This window comes from Gracilinanus agilis, chromosome 1, assembly GCF_016433145.1.
Source record: "Gracilinanus agilis isolate LMUSP501 chromosome 1, AgileGrace, whole genome shotgun sequence".
NCBI lineage: Eukaryota > Metazoa > Chordata > Mammalia > Didelphimorphia > Didelphidae > Gracilinanus > Gracilinanus agilis.
Window position 1 is genome coordinate 745,119,501 of NC_058130.1, and position 17,821 is coordinate 745,137,321.

The 17,821-nt window shown below is 38.4% G+C and overlaps 1 pseudogene; it reads right to left on the reverse strand.

Annotated features, from left to right (window-relative positions):
- Positions 1-169: 169 nt before the first annotated feature.
- LOC123256840 overlaps positions 170-17,821 on the reverse strand; it is a 90,430-nt pseudogene continuing 72,778 nt past the window's right edge.

Here is a 17,821-nt window from a genome sequence, read left to right on the forward strand (position 1 = left end):
CCTTCCTCCCTCCCTTCCTTCCTCCCTTCCTTCCTCCCTCCCTCCCTCCCTCCCTTCCTTCCTTCCTTCCTCTCTTTCTTTATAACAATAACTAATATTTACATATATTATTTAATAATTAATTAGAATTAATAATAATAATTGACTTTTAAAAATAATACATATACATTTACTTGTCTCCTGGCTCGTTGAAGCAGTAAATTAGACAAAACTTGCCACAATAGGGTCTGTCAAAATGACTAGGCATAAAGACTCTAGCACCTCAGTCATCAGAAGGGCACTCTGGTCTAAAGACAGCCAATCTTGCCATCTTCATCAATCTTATAGTACTTCAGAACAGCAAGCTTAATCTTCTTTCTCTTATGCTTCTCCTTTTGTGGAGTAATGTAAAGACTTCTTTTCTTGGCACCACCTCGAAGCCTCAGAACAAGATGAAGGGTAGACTCCTTCTGAATGTTGTAGTCAGATAGTGTCCGTCCACCTTCCAGTTGCTCCCCCCCCTGCCCCCAATCAGTCTTTGTTGGTTGAGAGGAATACCTTCCTTATCTGTATCTTGGCCTTGACATTTTCAATAGTATTGGATGGTTTGACTTTAAGAGTGATATTCTTTCCCATCAAAGTCTTCAAGACACAAAGTCTTGTTATGTGTCAGACGCTGTGCTAAGTGCTTTATGATTATTATCTGATCTAGAAATAATTTGATCTTCACAACAACTATGGGAGTTATCCCAAATTATTATTATTATTATCCCCATTTTACAGTTGAGGAAACTGAGGCAAACAATAGGTAGTTGACTTGCTCAGGGTCACATAGCTAGTAAGTGTTTGAAGTGGGATTTAAAGAGGGTTGGAAGGCACTGGACAAAGCAATCACCGGACAACATTAGAAAATATGAAATTTACTATATTGCCTGTTGGAAAGTAAGAAAGGAGTGTATTCAGAAGAGGAAAGATACTGTGGAAAACTACTGAGAAGTGAGGCAGTTGCAGGTCATGCTGAGGACAAAGAGGTCAAGGAAGAGTAGGTCATAGGATAAGCTAGAATGTGATGAGATTGTGATCAGGTAAAGAAATTTCAGAGTTCTTGAGCATAGAAGTAAAACATGTGGGTGATGGCAAGATCAAGACAATTCCTCTGTAGCTGAGGCAGAGTAGAGAAGCAAGGCATGGAAATTGAGGAGACTGAAGAATTGGGAAATTAGTTTACTTGAGTTAACATCAACAAGGACAGAACTGATTATTAGGAAGTTTTCTTGATATCAGGCTTAAATTCTCCTTTCTGCAAACCCATCCATTTTTTCATCTGGTGCCAAAAAATCTCATTCTAATCCTAGCAAAGTGGCACAGTGAATTGAGCACTGGATCAGGAAGACCCATCTCCAAATCTGGCCTTAGATACTACCTGTATGACTCTGGGCAAGTCACTTAACCCTGTTTGCCTTAGTTTCTTCATCTGTAAAATGGGCTGGAGAAGGAAATTGCAAACCATTCTAGTATCTTTGCCAAAAAAAACCCCTGAATGGGTCACTGAGAACTGACCACAAATGAAAACAACTGAATAACAGTCCTTTTCCACAAGATAACCATTTGTATACTTGAAGTCAGCTATTGTCTCTACGCTGAGTCTTCTCCAGATTAAACATTACCAGAACTTTCAACTAATCCTCATATGGCATAAACTTGAGTCCCTTCAACATATTAATTGCCCTCCCCTAAATATTCTACACCATATTAATTTATTTTCCTGAGCCTTGTTCAGATTTTAGCTTTCAGTGTTTAGATTCTATATTCCCTGTTCCTTTAGAATTTGTATTTTAAAAAATATTCAACCATTTCTTTTAAATTTCCTGTTTTTTTTTAAATTTACCTTCCTTCTTAGAACCAATAATGAGTATTCATTCCAAACCAGAAGGATGGTAAGCGCTAGGCAATTGTGACTAAATGACTTACCCAGGGTCACAAAGCTAGGAAGTGTCTGATGTCAAATTTGAACCTAGGACCTCCTGACTCCAGGTCTGGCTCTCTATTCACTAAGTCACTGTGCTGCTCCACATTTCCAGTTTTTTTAAAATATATATATATATATATATATATATATATATATATATATATAACATTCAGATAATTTTATTTCTCCTATTCATCATAAATTCTAACCTCTCTTTTTTATTTGAATAACTTGATTTTAGTCTCTTTTAAAAAAATCAAATTAGCTAATGGATCATCTCAACCACCTTTTCATTAATAACAACAACTTTAAAATCTGTAAAGCACTTTACAAGCATTATGTCATAGGAAGTAGGTGCTATTATTATTATCTCCATTTTACATATGAGAACACTAAGGTAGACATAAGTTAAATAACTTCCTTATGGGTCACACAGGGGAAAAAAATATCTAAAGACAAATTTCAACTTAGTCACTCCAGATCCAATACTTTAGCCACTAAGCAACCTTGCTACCTCTAGTTATTTTAAGTTTTTCTCTTTTTTTGATTTCTAGAACTTTATTTTTATGCTGGATAGGGAGTCATTAATTTGTTGATTTCTTTACTTTTAGTTACATTTAAAATTTTCTATTTCTTCCCCCCTCTTTTTTATTAATGGGTCTAGAGATGAATTCTCCCCACTAACTGCTTTAGCTGCCATTCTGGTATTTTCTTACCATTATTAGTTTCCTAAATATAATTACTCAGTATTTCTATAACTGGTTTAATTAGGGTTCAATTTTTTTGTTTCTGACTATGAATTTGGTTTGTAGTTTCTCTTCTATTTATAATTTTGTTGTTATTGTCTATAAATGATGTATTTTAATAGTTCTGCTTTTCTTCATTCATTCATCTATGCCTAGCATGTGGCCAGCTTTTGTAAAGATGCCGTGTAATTTTATAGTCCTAAAGAACCTCATTTAGTAATTGCCAAAGGTCTCTTTTTATATTGTTCTGTTCAGAACTTTTACTTCTTTCTTGTTTATTGTTTCAATAATTTCCTCTAATTTTGAGAGAAAAATCTTGACATTCCGTCCCCAATTACTGAATCTGTCTAGGTCTTCCTGGAAGACAGCCACCTTTTATTTTAAGTATTTAGATTCTATACCTTTCAGTGCAAACACACTTACTATTTACCAGGGTTCATTATTGGACACCTTTAAGCATAATATTGTTTCCCTTATTGTGTCTCTTCACAATCTATTTTATTGTTGTCTTATTTGAGATAAAAATCTCTACTACCTTTTTTTATTCTTCTAAGGCATAGCAAACTCTACTCCAATTCCTCATTTAATTCTCATTTTTATGAGCAAGCTCATTCCATTTATATTCCATGATTTTGATTATTAAATTTGTTCTTCTCTCCATCAAATTCTGTTAAAATATTTCTTTCCTTCCTCTACCTTTCACTTGAGGTCATCCTCTCTGTAAATCTGCTCTTCTCAAATCCCTCTTCAGTTCTTCCTTGTTCAAGTGTCAACTACTCACGTGCTTTACTATATTTCTACCATTATTTTAAAAATTAAACTGGAAGTTTTAAAACTTTCTCATGTTAAGTCTATAATATATAATATTATATATATATATGTTCATATATATAATGTATAATAATATTTTTAAGATTTCTTATTCCTTCCATATCCAACTCTATATTAGAATAATCTATTCCTTAAGTTCTCCAAGTAAAAGTGTCTATAATTTCCTCCAACCCTTTCTCTCCCTAATGTACTTCTTTGTATACATGTACCTTTTCTTTCTTAATACCTGAATCCATTGCTTCCTTCTCTTTATTCACTCATGGATCCTTAGCAATATTAGGACTCTGAAGGGACAATAGTTTCTTCCTTTTTTCTTTTGAGTTTGACTTTTGGCATCTCTAACTTTATTTCTCTGTAAGAATGCTTGAAAGTTATTTATCGGATTATGTTCAGCATCGCAATCTAAATTTTATTTCTTTGCAAGACATTTCCTTTTCTTTTTAATATATCAAATTCCAATCTTTTCTTTAATTTCTCTTAGTAGATGTGTAGTTTTGTTTAATTCTGATGGGATTTTCATGGTATGTGATCTGTCTTACACACACACACACACACACACACACACACACACACACACAACCTGGGAACATGATAGTTCCTGGAGATTGTATTTCCTTTTTAAATTTTCCCCCTTAATTACATGAAAAAATGTTTTTATCTTTTTTTTAAAGTTTGAACTCAATTCTCACCCTTTCTCCATTCTCACCCTCTCCCTTCCCTGAAACAGCAAACAATCTAATATAGATTTTACATGTGGCATAGTATAAAACATATTTCTATATTAGTCATTTTATGAGAGTGAACTTGATCAAAGTAAAAGTGAAGAAATAAAGTAAAATATAACATATCTCAGTCTGCATTCAGAATCTATCGGTTCTTTCTTTGGAGGTAGATGGCATTTTTCATCTTGAGCCCATGAAGATTTTCTTGGATCACTGCATTGCCAAGAATAGCTGTCATTCGTAATTGTTTATAATATTGCTGGTACTGTGTACAATATTCTCTTAGTTCTGTTAACTTCACTTTGAATTGGTTCATGGATGTCTTTCCAGGTTTTTCTTAAATCATCCTTCTCATCATTTCTTATAGCATAGTAGTATTCCATTATGATCATATACAACTTGTTCAGCCATTCCCCAATTGATAGACATCCTCTCAATTTCTGATTCTTTGCCACTACAAAAAAGGGCTGCTATAAATACTTTTGTACAAATAGATCCCTTTCCCTTTTTTAAAAAAATATCTCTTTGAGATGCAGACCTGTAGTGGTATTACTGGAGTGAAGGGTATGCACAGTTTAAAGCCCTTTGAGCATAGTTCCAAATTGCTCTCCAGAATAGTTGGATTAGTTAACAACTCCACCAGCAGTTTATTAGGGTTCCAATTTTCCTACATACCCTCCAGCATTTATTATTTTCCTTTTCTATTATATTAGCCAGTCTCGTAGGCACAAGGTGATACCTCAGAGTTCTTTTAATGTACATTTCTCTAATCTAGAGCAATTTAGAGCATTTTTCATGTGATTACATATGGCCTTGATTTCTTCATCTCAAAACTGCCTATTCATTTCTTTCACCATTTATCAATTGGGAAATAATCTGCATTCTTATAAATTTGACTCAGTTCTCTATATATTTGAGAAATAAGGCAATTGTCAAAGATACTTGCTACAAATGTTTTTCTCAGCTTTCTCCTTTTCTTCTAATCTTGGTTGCATTGGTTTTGTTTGTGCAAAATCTTTTTATTATAATCAAAATGATTCATTTTACATTATGTAATGATTTCCACCCCTTGTCTGGTCATAAATTCTTCCTTTATCCATAGATCTGTCAGGTAGATGACTCTATGCTCATCTGATTTGTTAATGGTAGTACCATTCATGTCTAAATTATGTATCCATTTTGATATTATATAGTATAGGGTGTAAGATGTTGGTCTGTACCTAACATCTGCCTTATCTTTTTCCAGATTTCTCAACAGATTTTGTCAAATAGTGATTTCTTGTTCTAAAAACTTAGATCTTTATGTTTGTCAAATACTAAACAACCATGATCTACTATGTATTGTGTAGCTAATCCATTCCACTGATGGAGATTACATTTTCTATGTATATTCTATCTGGGTCTTATCTGTGGTAATGTCCTATGGATTCTGTCAATCTCTACTTTGTCCTCAGGTTCCAATACTTTTGGGTTATTTTATTTTTATCATTTCTTGATATATGGTCTTCATGTTGTTTCATTTTGCTTCAGTATACTTTTAGGAATCTGGTAACTATTAAAATTTCTATTTATGCCCCCCCCAAGTTTCATTGGTTTTGACAGTAGATATTTCATGTGTCTTTCCATTTTTTCCCATCTTATGACTTTGCTCTAATATATCTTGTTGTGTCATTGAATTTCTAAGTTGTCTTGCTCCAGCATTTCCTTCAAGATATCCTTTATTTTGCTTATGTTTGCCAGCTTCTGTCCTGGATAATTTTTTAAATTCCTTATTTCTTCCTTTAGTTTTTTTAGAATTTTTTAGAATTTCTAACAATTCTCAGAATGTTCTTGGACATTCCATATTCCTTTCTGGGATCATTGAAAGTTTTTTTTTCTTAAATTTTAGCCTTGGATTTTCTTGTAGTTGTTGGTCAGTTGTTTCAGTTGTGTGCAACTTTTTGTGCTTCCATTTGGAGTTTTCTTGGCAAAGGTACTGGAATGGTTTGGCATTCCCTTCTCTATCTCATTTTACAGATGAAAAACAGAGTAAAACAGGGTTAAGAGACATGTCCAATGTCACATAGCTAGTAAATGTCTGAGGCTAGGTTTGAACTAATGAAGATGAGCCTCCCTGACCTCAGATCCACTGTTCTATCCACTGCTACCTAGTTGCCCTTAGGGATTCTCTTACTTTATATTTCTTCATTATATTTTGAGTTTTCCCTTGCTTGGTCATTAATTTCTTCATTTTTTCTGCCATTTCTACTATTGCTTCTTTGTGAGGCTTATTAAACTTCCCCCATGTTGAGGGGCAGAGATGATTTTCAATGTCATTGAGAGGAGACTCTACTAGGAATGTCTCAAGAAAGTCTTTAGTAATTGGACAGCCTACCTAAAGTAATTTTCAAACTTTCCAAACAGTAGCTGTTATAGCTACCATTCCAAATAAAGAACTTGAAGTGAGGAACTCTTTGTTCAGTGCCCAGTATAGGAGTAGGGATCTGAGAGCTACTTATATGAAATAAACTCTGGGACTCAGAGTCATTTTCTATTGTCCATCTAGGTGGTGCAGTAGCTAGAGCAGTGGGTCTGGAGTCAGGAAAACCCTCCCTTAACCTCTATTTGCTTCAGTATCTTCATCTATAAAAATAGGGATAATAATAGTTCTTGCCTCCCAGGACTGTGGTATCAAATGAGATAGTGTTTGTAAAGAGCTTTGGCTTACTGCCTGACACATAGTCAATGCTATATGAATGTTAGCTATCATCATCTTCATCAACCCCATCATTATCATCTTCATCATCACTCTCATTCCCCTAACATTGTATGGAATGGATTTCAAAGGGGTTTTTTTGACTCAAGAACTATTCTGGCAGAATTATCCATAAAGTTTTTTTTAAACCCTTACCTTCCATCTGGGAATCAATACTGTGTATTTGTTCCAAGGCAGAAGAGTGGTGAGGGCTAGGCAATGGGGGTTAAGTGACTTGACCAAATTCACACAGCTAGAAAGTGTCTGAGTCCAGATTTGAACCCAGGACCTCCTGTCTCTGGGCCTTACTCTCAATCCACTGAGCCACCTAGCTGCCCCCTATCCATAAAGATTTTTATGGGGAAGAACTCTGAATTTGGAATCAGAGGTTCAAATCTGACCTCAGATACTTACTATCTGACTGACTGTAGGTAATTTCCTTAATAAACAACTAACAATAAAAATAACTAAAATCTTTACAGTGCTTTGACGTTTACAAAACACTCAGCCAATCCTCACAACAGCCTTGGAAGGTTGGTATTATTATTATCCCCATTTTATGGATGAGGAGTTAAGAGAGAGAGGTGAAAGGCTTTGCTCATAGTCACATAATTAGTAAGTGTCTGAGGTAAAATTTGAACTCAGGTCTTCCTGACTCCAATTCCAAAGCTATTCTCTATAACATGATGCAACACTTGGGGTGCAGCTATAAAATGAGGAAGTTGGACTAAATGGCCTCTGAGCTCCCTTATGGTTCTAAATCTGTAATCCTATGATAATTGATGGAATTTCTTGCTGAATTTTTGTTCTTTTTTTAAAAATTGGGCATATTTTTATTGCTATTTTTGAGGTAGAGTTGAAGGTTTGGGTTAGGAGAGAAGCCTTTATCCCACCATCTTTCTAGAAGATCTTTCTACATGTTCACCAACCCAAACAACTGACTAAAAGGCACAGAGAATACAAGGTCCCACTGGGTTGGTTGTTTATGTGTCTATGTGTGTTCTTAAGCATTTGGCTCAGTAGAGCAAAAACCAAGCCTTTAAGAGGATCCTTCAACAAGGTGTTTCCCATGTGCATATTAAGATTATTGGTGCATGAAGGATACATATTATTGAGATTATAGCGTGAAGTTTGATGGGCATGCCGCTAAGATAATTAATCATTACTCATACCTTGGACAACTGCATGAGATGAGCCCAGAATGGAGTAAGAGGAAGACAGTGGGCAGGATTGTATTTGGAAACATGCCAGCACTTTCTTTGATTCTAAATTGTTCTCTGGCACAGAAACCTGTCTTCTTGACCCCAATACTTACTGGGTGCTATGCTATGTCTTCAAAATATGGAATGCCAAGATCAAGAAAATGTCCAGATTGTGGATGACTCAAAGAGTCCTGGAGAGTTAAGTTTAAATAAATTTAGCTCTCTTTCAGATTAGCAAAGAGACCTCAAAGGCTTTCTAGAACAGTCCCTTGATTTTAAAGGTGAGGAAACTGAGGCACAAGGAAGTTGTTACTTGCTAAAATTCACATAGGAAATCATTACAAGAGGCAGAATTTGAACCTAAATCTTCTGACTCCAAAGTCGCTACTTTTCCAACAACAACTTTGCCGCTCATGACAATGGTAAGTTCCTTCCTCACCCCAACACCCTCACTTTTGAGTGATGATTGATGAACTCCGGAGAATCTGCTTTTTAACCTGAATCATGTCTTAAAGTTGGTAGAAATACAGGGTGACAATATTGAGATTTCACAATCTTACCCCATTTAGCTTTTCCTTGGTTGATTTTATGGTGGTCTTTGGGTCATCCCTTTCTCATCTTCATCTCTTAGAAGCTTTTCCTTCCAGCCTCAGTTTGTCTGACATCCCACAGAGTTGCTAGCTTCTCCCTCGCTCCCCAAATTACTCTGCATAATATATATTTTATATTGACTTATCTTTGGAAGTGTTGTTTCCTTTCATGTCTCTCCCCAGTAGAATGTAAACTCAAGAGCAAGGACTGCTTCATTTTTGTCTTTATACCTCCAGCATATGATTTTTTGGAGCAAACCTGGGATTCCATTGGCATAGAGAGTCCCTATTAAAGAAACGCTCTTGACCAATATAAATTAACACCTGTTCTGCAATGAATAGTCTCAGAGACTCAACTGGTATCACCGAGATATTAAGTAACTTGCCTAGAGTCACACAGCTCCTATGTGTCAGCTGCTAGTCGAGATCTTTCTTGATTCCAAGGCCAACCCTCTAGGCATTACCCTCACCCTTCTAGGCACAGAGTAAGCACTTATTGCCTCTTTAATGAATATGTCCAGCTGTCCTTTATAAGTGGGTCTTAGTCAGCCTGATGACTCCCAAATAATTGCAAAGTCCTGAATTGAATGAGGGAGCAGACAGGGAGGTAGGGAAGTAGGGTTCCATTTTAATTTGCTTTGCACAGTGCCCAGAGCAAAGAATGTATCATGGCACGGATGCAGGCACCCACAGGTGGCAAACGGGCAGAGAAGTGGGTACGGTTCAGTTTTAACTTGCTTTAAACCGAGCCCAGTGCGGATGTTTCCTGGCATGGAGGATATAGACACCCACACATCTCCCAGCCCCCCAACTGGCTCTAGCCAAAGGTCATTAGCCCACGGCACTGTTCATAGAGCCCATGAAGGATTCATTGAAAGTTCTATTACTATACGAGTCATCTTCTCTTTCTTTCTGGTGGAGTTCACTCGAGTCTAGTGTCCTTTGTAGATCTGACTGTCCCAGCAGTTACCCGAGCTGTCTTTAGAGAGAACTGGGGTACAAGATGAGAATGTAGCAGATGAAATGACTGGTTTGGGCTGGAGGGAGTCCCCTAAAGCCTCCCCAAGAGTTCAGAGAGCTCGAGGCTCTCATTCATGGCACCCAAATGGGCTGTTTGTTTATCCCAGCGAAAGGAATACTCTCTCCCCCTTAGCCAGTCAAAAGTAATACATCCTCTTTGTGGCTTTGAAAAGCCTTCCAGGATTATGAATGAATACTTCAAGAGTGTATTATAAATTCAGACATGTCTATTGGGCTTTCAAGTTTCCCAGCAGGAGCCTCTTACTGAGGCAACCTTAGGGCGAAGGCTTCCCCACCTTTCCAAAGTGACTCCTCCCCCCAAATCTTCTTAGGCTGGAGCGAAAAAAGGCAGAACCACCTGGCGGAGTTACTTCAAGCCCCTTCATTCTCCACGAAGCATTTTTGTATAGTGCTGACATGACATAATTGAGCAGATTCAGTATTCATCCGCTTCTTTGGCGGAGCTCCCGACCTGCATTGTTCTCGCTACTTCGCGCAATGTGCGCTGGAGTAGTGAAACCCTAATCCTTTTCATACTAAAACAATTGGTAACAGAATGGCTGGGGAACGTGGTGAAGATGGGGGAAAGCTGTCCACGGTGGATTGAGTGAGGGTGACACTTTTAAAATCGTATGCTAATAGATTTGGACCTAGAAAAGACTATCGGGGCTATTAAGTTTGACCCTCCCCGTCTCCTTCATTTTATGGAGCTTAATGGACTTGTCCAAGGCAACACAGCTAATAATAATAATGGTGATGATGATGATGATGATGATGAGGATGGTGATGATAATGATGACAGTCAGAGGCAGGACTTGAAACAAGGTCTTTGTGACTTCAACCAGATTGCCATGTTTTCTTTCCACTTACCATCGCTATTTGTACAGTGGCTTTAATCTGCTCCAGATTTCAAGATGGTTTAGACTGGAAGCTGGAAATCTGCATTAGTAGGTTGAAACTCTCCACTTCCAATGTTCCTCCCCTCCCTTGCCCGCTAGCACATCTGCTAGCCTAGCTGCTTTGTCAGAATGAGATCATTCGTTGTTCCCGGTGTCAGCACCTAAAGCTAACAACCTAACAGAACACAGTTGGGAGTGGGAGAGGCGATGGAGACAGCGATCCAAGAGAGGCAGAATTCAGTAGCATGGCAGGAATGGCCCAAGAGAGGGCTGGTTCCCACTGAACCGCCTAGGCTTAGATGAAAAGGTAGGCATCTCCAAAGATGGGCAGTATGGTGGATGACATACTTCCCACTCACTAAACTTGGGGACAGACTTTGGGCAAGCTCACAGAACCATCTATGTGACTCATCCTTCCAATGGAAGCTTAGTTTAGAAAAGAAGCTGGAAGGACCCTCCCCAACCTGCTGGGGCAGTTGGGGTAGATGTTCCAGCCAGTGTTGAGCATGACTAAAGTAGTGCTCCATTTCCCCCATGCTCTGAACCCAAATCCACCTTGTGTCCTTGTGTTTTCAGTCCAACTTGCTTACCCAGAGCCAAGCATCCAATTCCTGTTCCCCCCAACTGAAAATTTTTTTTGAAAAATTTTTAATTGATTAATTAAGAAAAATTTTCCATGGGTTACATGATTCACGTTCTTTCCCTCCCCTCCTCCCACCCCCTCCCATAGCCTGCCTGCAATTCCACTGGGACTGGAACCCAATTTAAATGTGACTCAGATCCCCACCTTGGAGATACTACCTCTCTTTACCGGATGTGGCATTATTGTTTGCCATTTGCTTTTGAAGAGGACGGATGACATCAGGAGGGTGGTCTTGACTTGGGCACAAATTGAACTTCAGAGAGACAGAGTTGCACTAAGTTCTCAACCTCACTCTCTTTTTCAGAGTCATTGAAGTCTAGTAGCCAGACAAAAGTCAGGGCAACACTGCAGCCTGGGATGCAGTGGATGATTTTGGCTTCTTTGATATCTAACCAAGCACTAAGCCGGTGATGGCAAACTTATGACATGTGTGTCAGACACAGGGGCCGCATGCTGAGGGTGAAACATTTGCTGTAGTGTAGTGTAGACACTCTGTGCACTATAGATGACAATTCTACCTATATTCATTTACCTATTTTGGTTTATTAAACATAAATAATAAATAAATAATAAATATTATATATTTATTATATAAATGTTATTATTGTATAAATATCATAAATAAACAATAAATGATAAATAGTTATGTATTATAATTATACATTTTTGTTCTTTAAAATAGTTTTTTTTCTCGAAGTGACACACCACCCAAGTTATGCTCAGTTTTTTGGCGAATTTTGACACACCAAGCTCAAAAGGTTGCCCATCACTGCACTAAGCACTATAGAACCAGCTTTAGCCACCTTCATGGCTGTTAAAAGAAACTGTTCTTATCCACTCCTTTTGCCAAGGGAAGTCCATGTGAAGCCTGGGGTAGATTTTGGCCCCTCTCCCCCAACTCATCAACAGGTTTGACACCTGTCAATTACACTCAACCTGGTTTAGCCAATCTGCTGAAATGGTTTATCAGTACGTGGCCACTGCCAATGCTCCAGCTTCTTGGAGTCACAGGTGAGGGCTGAGTGCCAGGTAGACACCAGTGGATAAAAGGAGCCCTGAAAAGAGCTCAACTAGGGCTCAACCAGAGTTGCTAGTTTCCATGAATGCCTTAGATGTGGCATTAGAAAACTGGTAGATGAAGTAATAGTGAGTTATGATGGTGCCCTGAAGATAATGATGTCACAGCATAGTTTGTAGAAGGATGAAATCTCCTATCTCTTTTTTAACCCTTACCTTCCATCTTAGAATCAATACTGTAATACTGGTTCCAAGGCAGAAGAGCAGTTAGGGCTGGGTCATACAGCTAGGAAGTGTCTGGGGCCATATTTGAACCCAGGATCTTCTATTTCTAGACCTGGCTCTCAATCCACTAAACCACCTAGCTGCCCCTAAACCTCCTATCTTTTTGTGATGAGAATGGTCCAGGTAATCTGCAATCGTGCATCATGGGTGCACGTATCCTCTAAAGCCTCTTAGCTCCAGAAGATGGAAAAAGACATGAGGGGAGGCTGCTAAGTAAAACCTTGTTTGTTCCTTAATCATCTTCATGACAACCCATTTCCCATTTCCATGTTTTTCCCTTCTCACCTCCAATTTGAAAGCCTTAGCTTCCTACAAAGACCAGCTCAAGAACTCTCTCCTACAGGAAGTCTTTCCAGATTGTCTCCTCTAGTGCCTTCCACCTTCTCTCCCCCATCTCCACTAATTACCCTGAAATAAGTTTGTATTTATTTATTTATAAACCCCTTACCTCCCATTTTAGAATCGCTACTGTGTATTGGTTTCAAGGCAGAAGAGTGGTAAGGGCTAGGCAATGGGGGTTAAGGACTTGCCCAGTGTCACACAGCCAGGAAGTGTCTGAGGCTGGATTTGAAACTAGGACCTCCTGTTTCTATTTTGTATTTATTTTGCAGCATGAAAGACAGTATGATAAAGTAGGAAGAGAACCATCCTAGAAGCTAAGAAGACCTAGGTACAAGTCTCACCTTTGACTCTAGAATCCCTTTATGGCTCTGGGGAAGTCACTTAAACTCTCAGGGGTCTAGACACTTCCTTAGTATTCTAAGCTGCAGAGAAGGTGCTGACCTTTATCGGTAGATGGAATTTCCTCATCTGGGAGCTCCCTATGCCAATGCCATCACAGACCTGATCCCTATATTCTGTATATCTTTGTGTATTTATATCATCCCTACCAGTAGAATATAAACTCTTTGAGGGTGAGAACAATTTAATATTTCTCTTTATTTTTCCTCTGTCAACTAGAGTGCCTAGCCCTTAAAGGTCAAGTCATAAATGTTTGCTTTCTTGATTGATTGATTTTAATACATTCCTGAAACTCCCGTGTCAGCATGCAACAGCTGAGTTTCTCAATCACTTTTTCTCCAATCCACCCAGTGTCCTTTCTTCCCCGCCCTCCTTGAACTGTTTGATCTGAGGATGGCCTCGGTGAGGTAAGACTGACTCTAATGAAGTTTTGCTCAGACATAATTCCTTTTGGAGCATCCCAGCGCCAAGGAAAGAACCTCTAGGCTGATGACTAAGCTAATAATATTCTCCAAATTGATTACTCAGCATAATAGGAGAGACAACAGGAAGAAATTACTGACAAGCCTGCTCTTCTCCCCCCCTGAGGCAAAGAGGTTCCAAATGTACACTGAACAGTCTCTCCCATTCAACAGAAGCAAGTAGCATGACGATGCTTACCTGGGAATTTGTGGGTCATGCAGGATCCCCAGCAGAGATAAATTGATGGAGAGGATGCAATGCTTTCTATCACCCAGTTCTTCCAGGTAAGTTAGGTGGCATGCTGGATCCAGAGGTAGGAAGACATGAATTCAAATCTAGCCTCTGAGACTTATTGGCTGGGATATCCTGGGCAAGTCATTTAATCACTTCCTGCCTCAGTTTATCCATTTGTAAAATGGTAATAATAAAGCCTCCCAGGGATGTTGTATGGATAAAATAAGAGAATATTCATGAATCACTTTGCATGTCTAAAATTGCTAAGTAAATGTTAAGTTATTATTGTTTTTATTCTCTGCCTCATGTGATAATCTTTGTTTTGTTTTTTTTAAGAGGCCTAGATGAGGGATGCATTTGCCAGGCATTATCCTTTCCAAGAACAGGAAAGGAAGGTTGACTGTCCATGGGAAAGCCAGTGATGGGAACTTGAAAAAAAAAGAAGACTGTCCTCTGATCAAGCATGGGCCATTGGCGGCAGACATGGGTTGTTATGTCTTGACCTGTGACACTGAAAGAAGTGAGTCTTGGAACTTGGAACTACATACAAACAGACTATGATTTCATCAGCCTCATCGCTGGCACCTTAGATTTAGAACCCATGTCTGAATCATAGTGGGCCTGTTGTGTAATTTCTTTCTACTGATAGATAGGTACAGGAATTCTTTTCCTGGAATCCATGGTTTAAAAATATTTTTAATAACTGTAATTAAGTGCAACTAATTTTATCTGTTTTTTAAATTAATTAATTAATTAGGAATATTGTTCCATGGTTACATGATTCATGTTCTTTCCCTCCCTTCTTCCCTCCCCCCTCCCAGAGCTGACACCCAATTCCACTGGGTTTTACCTATTGTTCAAAATCCATTTCCATATTATTGAAATTTGCAATAGAATGATTATTTAAAGGCAAAATCTCCAGTCAGGTACCCATTGAACCATGTGATCAATCATATGTTTTTCTTCTTTGTTTCTGCTCCCACAGTTCTTTCTCTAGATGAGGATAGAGTTCTTTCTCATAGGTCCTTCAGGATTGTCCTGGATCATTGCATTGTTGCTAGTAAAGAAGTCCATTACGTTTGATTGTGCCACAATAGAAACTGATTTCATTTGTAATCATAAACATTTTGTTTTAGTCATTTAAAGCTCTTATTCTTAGAAGAGGTCTATAAGTCTCACCAGATTGCCAGATGGACCTATGAACATCCATCATTCATTAAAGGCTGATATCTTCTGGTCATAGAAAAGTATGACCTTCAAGCCCTGGGAAACCCCATTCTGATATATATTGTGTAATCATTTGATCCATTGAAAATAAATGGAAGGCTGATCTGGTAATATGAAAGGGCTGCTAAGCCTCACTTGGGCCTGACAGGCTCTATTAAGCTGAGTCTGCCAAGCTGGCTCTGGATCCTCAGGTGACGGATGGATCTAGGCTGAGTGTGAGGTGAGATTGCCTGGGTGATCACCCAATGTGCTGGTAATCCCAGGATTTATGAAGTTCAGCTTAACCAAGCCTAAACCTCTTTAACAGTGCCCAAGCCAAAGTGGCAAGTGAAGAGTTGAACGTGTGTTAACAACTTCTCAGCTTCTCGGCTTGGGTTGAGTTTGCTGGTAAAGGTTGGTTGGGCTGGTGATGATGATTTGCTGAATGGACAACGCTGTTCTGACTGTGGTTTTGGTAAATCCCTTCCCCTAATTAGCTGTAGATGTTTACAAATTAGGAAATGAAACCAATCTTCTTTGGATTAAACTACAATGGGATTTTTTGCTTATCTAAAAGGTTAGGAACAAGGAATAAGGATAGAGGTTTGGGAATGCTAAGCTAACCTAATTGAACTAAAGTGATCTAAATCTGTAGATGATGAGTTAATAACAGGCTGGAGATTCTTCTACCTCTTTCAATTCCTGGCTTGACCCAGTCATGGTATAAATCAGTGATTCCCAAAGTGGATGCCACCGCCCCCTGGTGGGTACTGCAGGGATCCAGGAGAGCAGTGATGGCCACAGATGCATTTATCTTTCCTGTTAATTGCTATTAAATTTTTTTAAATTAATTTCCAGGGGGCTAAGTAATATTTTTTCTGGAAAGGGGGCGGTAGGCCAAAAAAGTTTGGGAACCACTGGTATAAACCAAAGGATAGGGAAGGCTAATGGTGTTCTTCTTAATAGCTGTGTTATTATTCTCCCTCAGCTCTATTAGTAGCAGGTAGAATAACTTCCTATGGCACTCAGGTATGGATGCTGGTTTGCAGGTCTATGGCCCACCTTCCCTTCAACCACCCTCCTCCCAAAATTCTCAAAACTGAGACCTCGTGTGCTGTAGTCCAAGCGTATTTATAGGGGTGGTTCCAACTGTCTTTTGTCCCTGGCTCATGCCACCTGGGTACATTCCAAAGTCTTTAACCAATGATCCTGTCATTCAAGATGTTCTCCATTTTGTCCCAGAAGTTCCTTATTACATAAATAAGAATTCTTTATTACAGATCATAAGGAGAAATCTTTTTATTTTGGAAATTCAGTTAATGACTCTTATTGTCCCTAATGTTGTTGTTTTTAATTATGTTAACATTTATTGACTTTGAGATCCAATAAAACTCCCATAATTTTTAAAATTAGCTTTATCATTCTGCTGCCCTCTCCTTTTATTTTTGAAGCTTTAATTTTTGAACCCGGTAGACTTTGTATTTATCTCCATTAAGTTTATCTTAAATTTGGATCACTATTCTAGCCTATCAGTATCTTGCCAGTCCTTGAATATCTGTCTGCCTCAATATCTTTGCCAAGAAAATTCCAGTCATAAAAAGTCCAATACAACTGAAATGATTCAACAACAAAAAAATGTAAACTTGTATGTATACCTCTTATCTCCTCCATAGACTATAAGCTCCTGGAGGGCAGAGACTGTTCCAATTTTGGTTTTGTTTTCCCCACACCTAGTATAATGCCTGGCACATAGTCTATGCTTTAATTCATGTTTATTGATTGAAAAATTGAGCAATTTCCTATTCTCCTTTGTTGAAATCATCAGACTATAAGCTCCTCAAGGACAAGGAATTATTTCTTTTATGTCTTTAGATACTTATGGCATATTGTCTTAAAGATGGCTGGAGTATGATCAACTTTTGTTGAAATAAATGGAATTTAAATTCTCTGGGACTCAATTTTTTCATTTTGGAAATAGGAGGATGGGTGTGGTTGAGACTGAGGAATGACTAGGCAGTCCCTAAGGTCCCTTCCACTTGTATACTTCTATAATTATAATGCAAAGTGCCTCAATTTCCTTAACTGTAAAAAGAGGACAATAATAATAATACCTACCTCCCAGGGGTGGTGTGAGGATCAAATGAGATACTATTTGTAAAGCTCTTAGCACAGAGCCTGACACATAGTTGGTACTTGACAAGTGCTTGTTCCCTTCCCCTTCCCTCTTTCCAATGTCTTAGGTATCTTTTCAAGATCTGTGTCATCTACCCATTGGATGACTATGTGGTCTATTCCTTTATCTAAGTCAAAGACAAAAATGCTAAACTATATAGTATCATGCACCATTAGAGACCTTCCAAGTTGACATGGATTCATTAATTCATTTATTCAACAAGTATTCATTAAGAGCTCTTTTCTTCACTTCTCCCCAACTTCCTTCCCTTAGAAGTGTGATATGACTCCATAGTTGAGCCAGGAGTCACCAAACACCATCTATCCTGGTTGGATGAAGGACAGCCATGCCTTGCTATCTACTCAGAT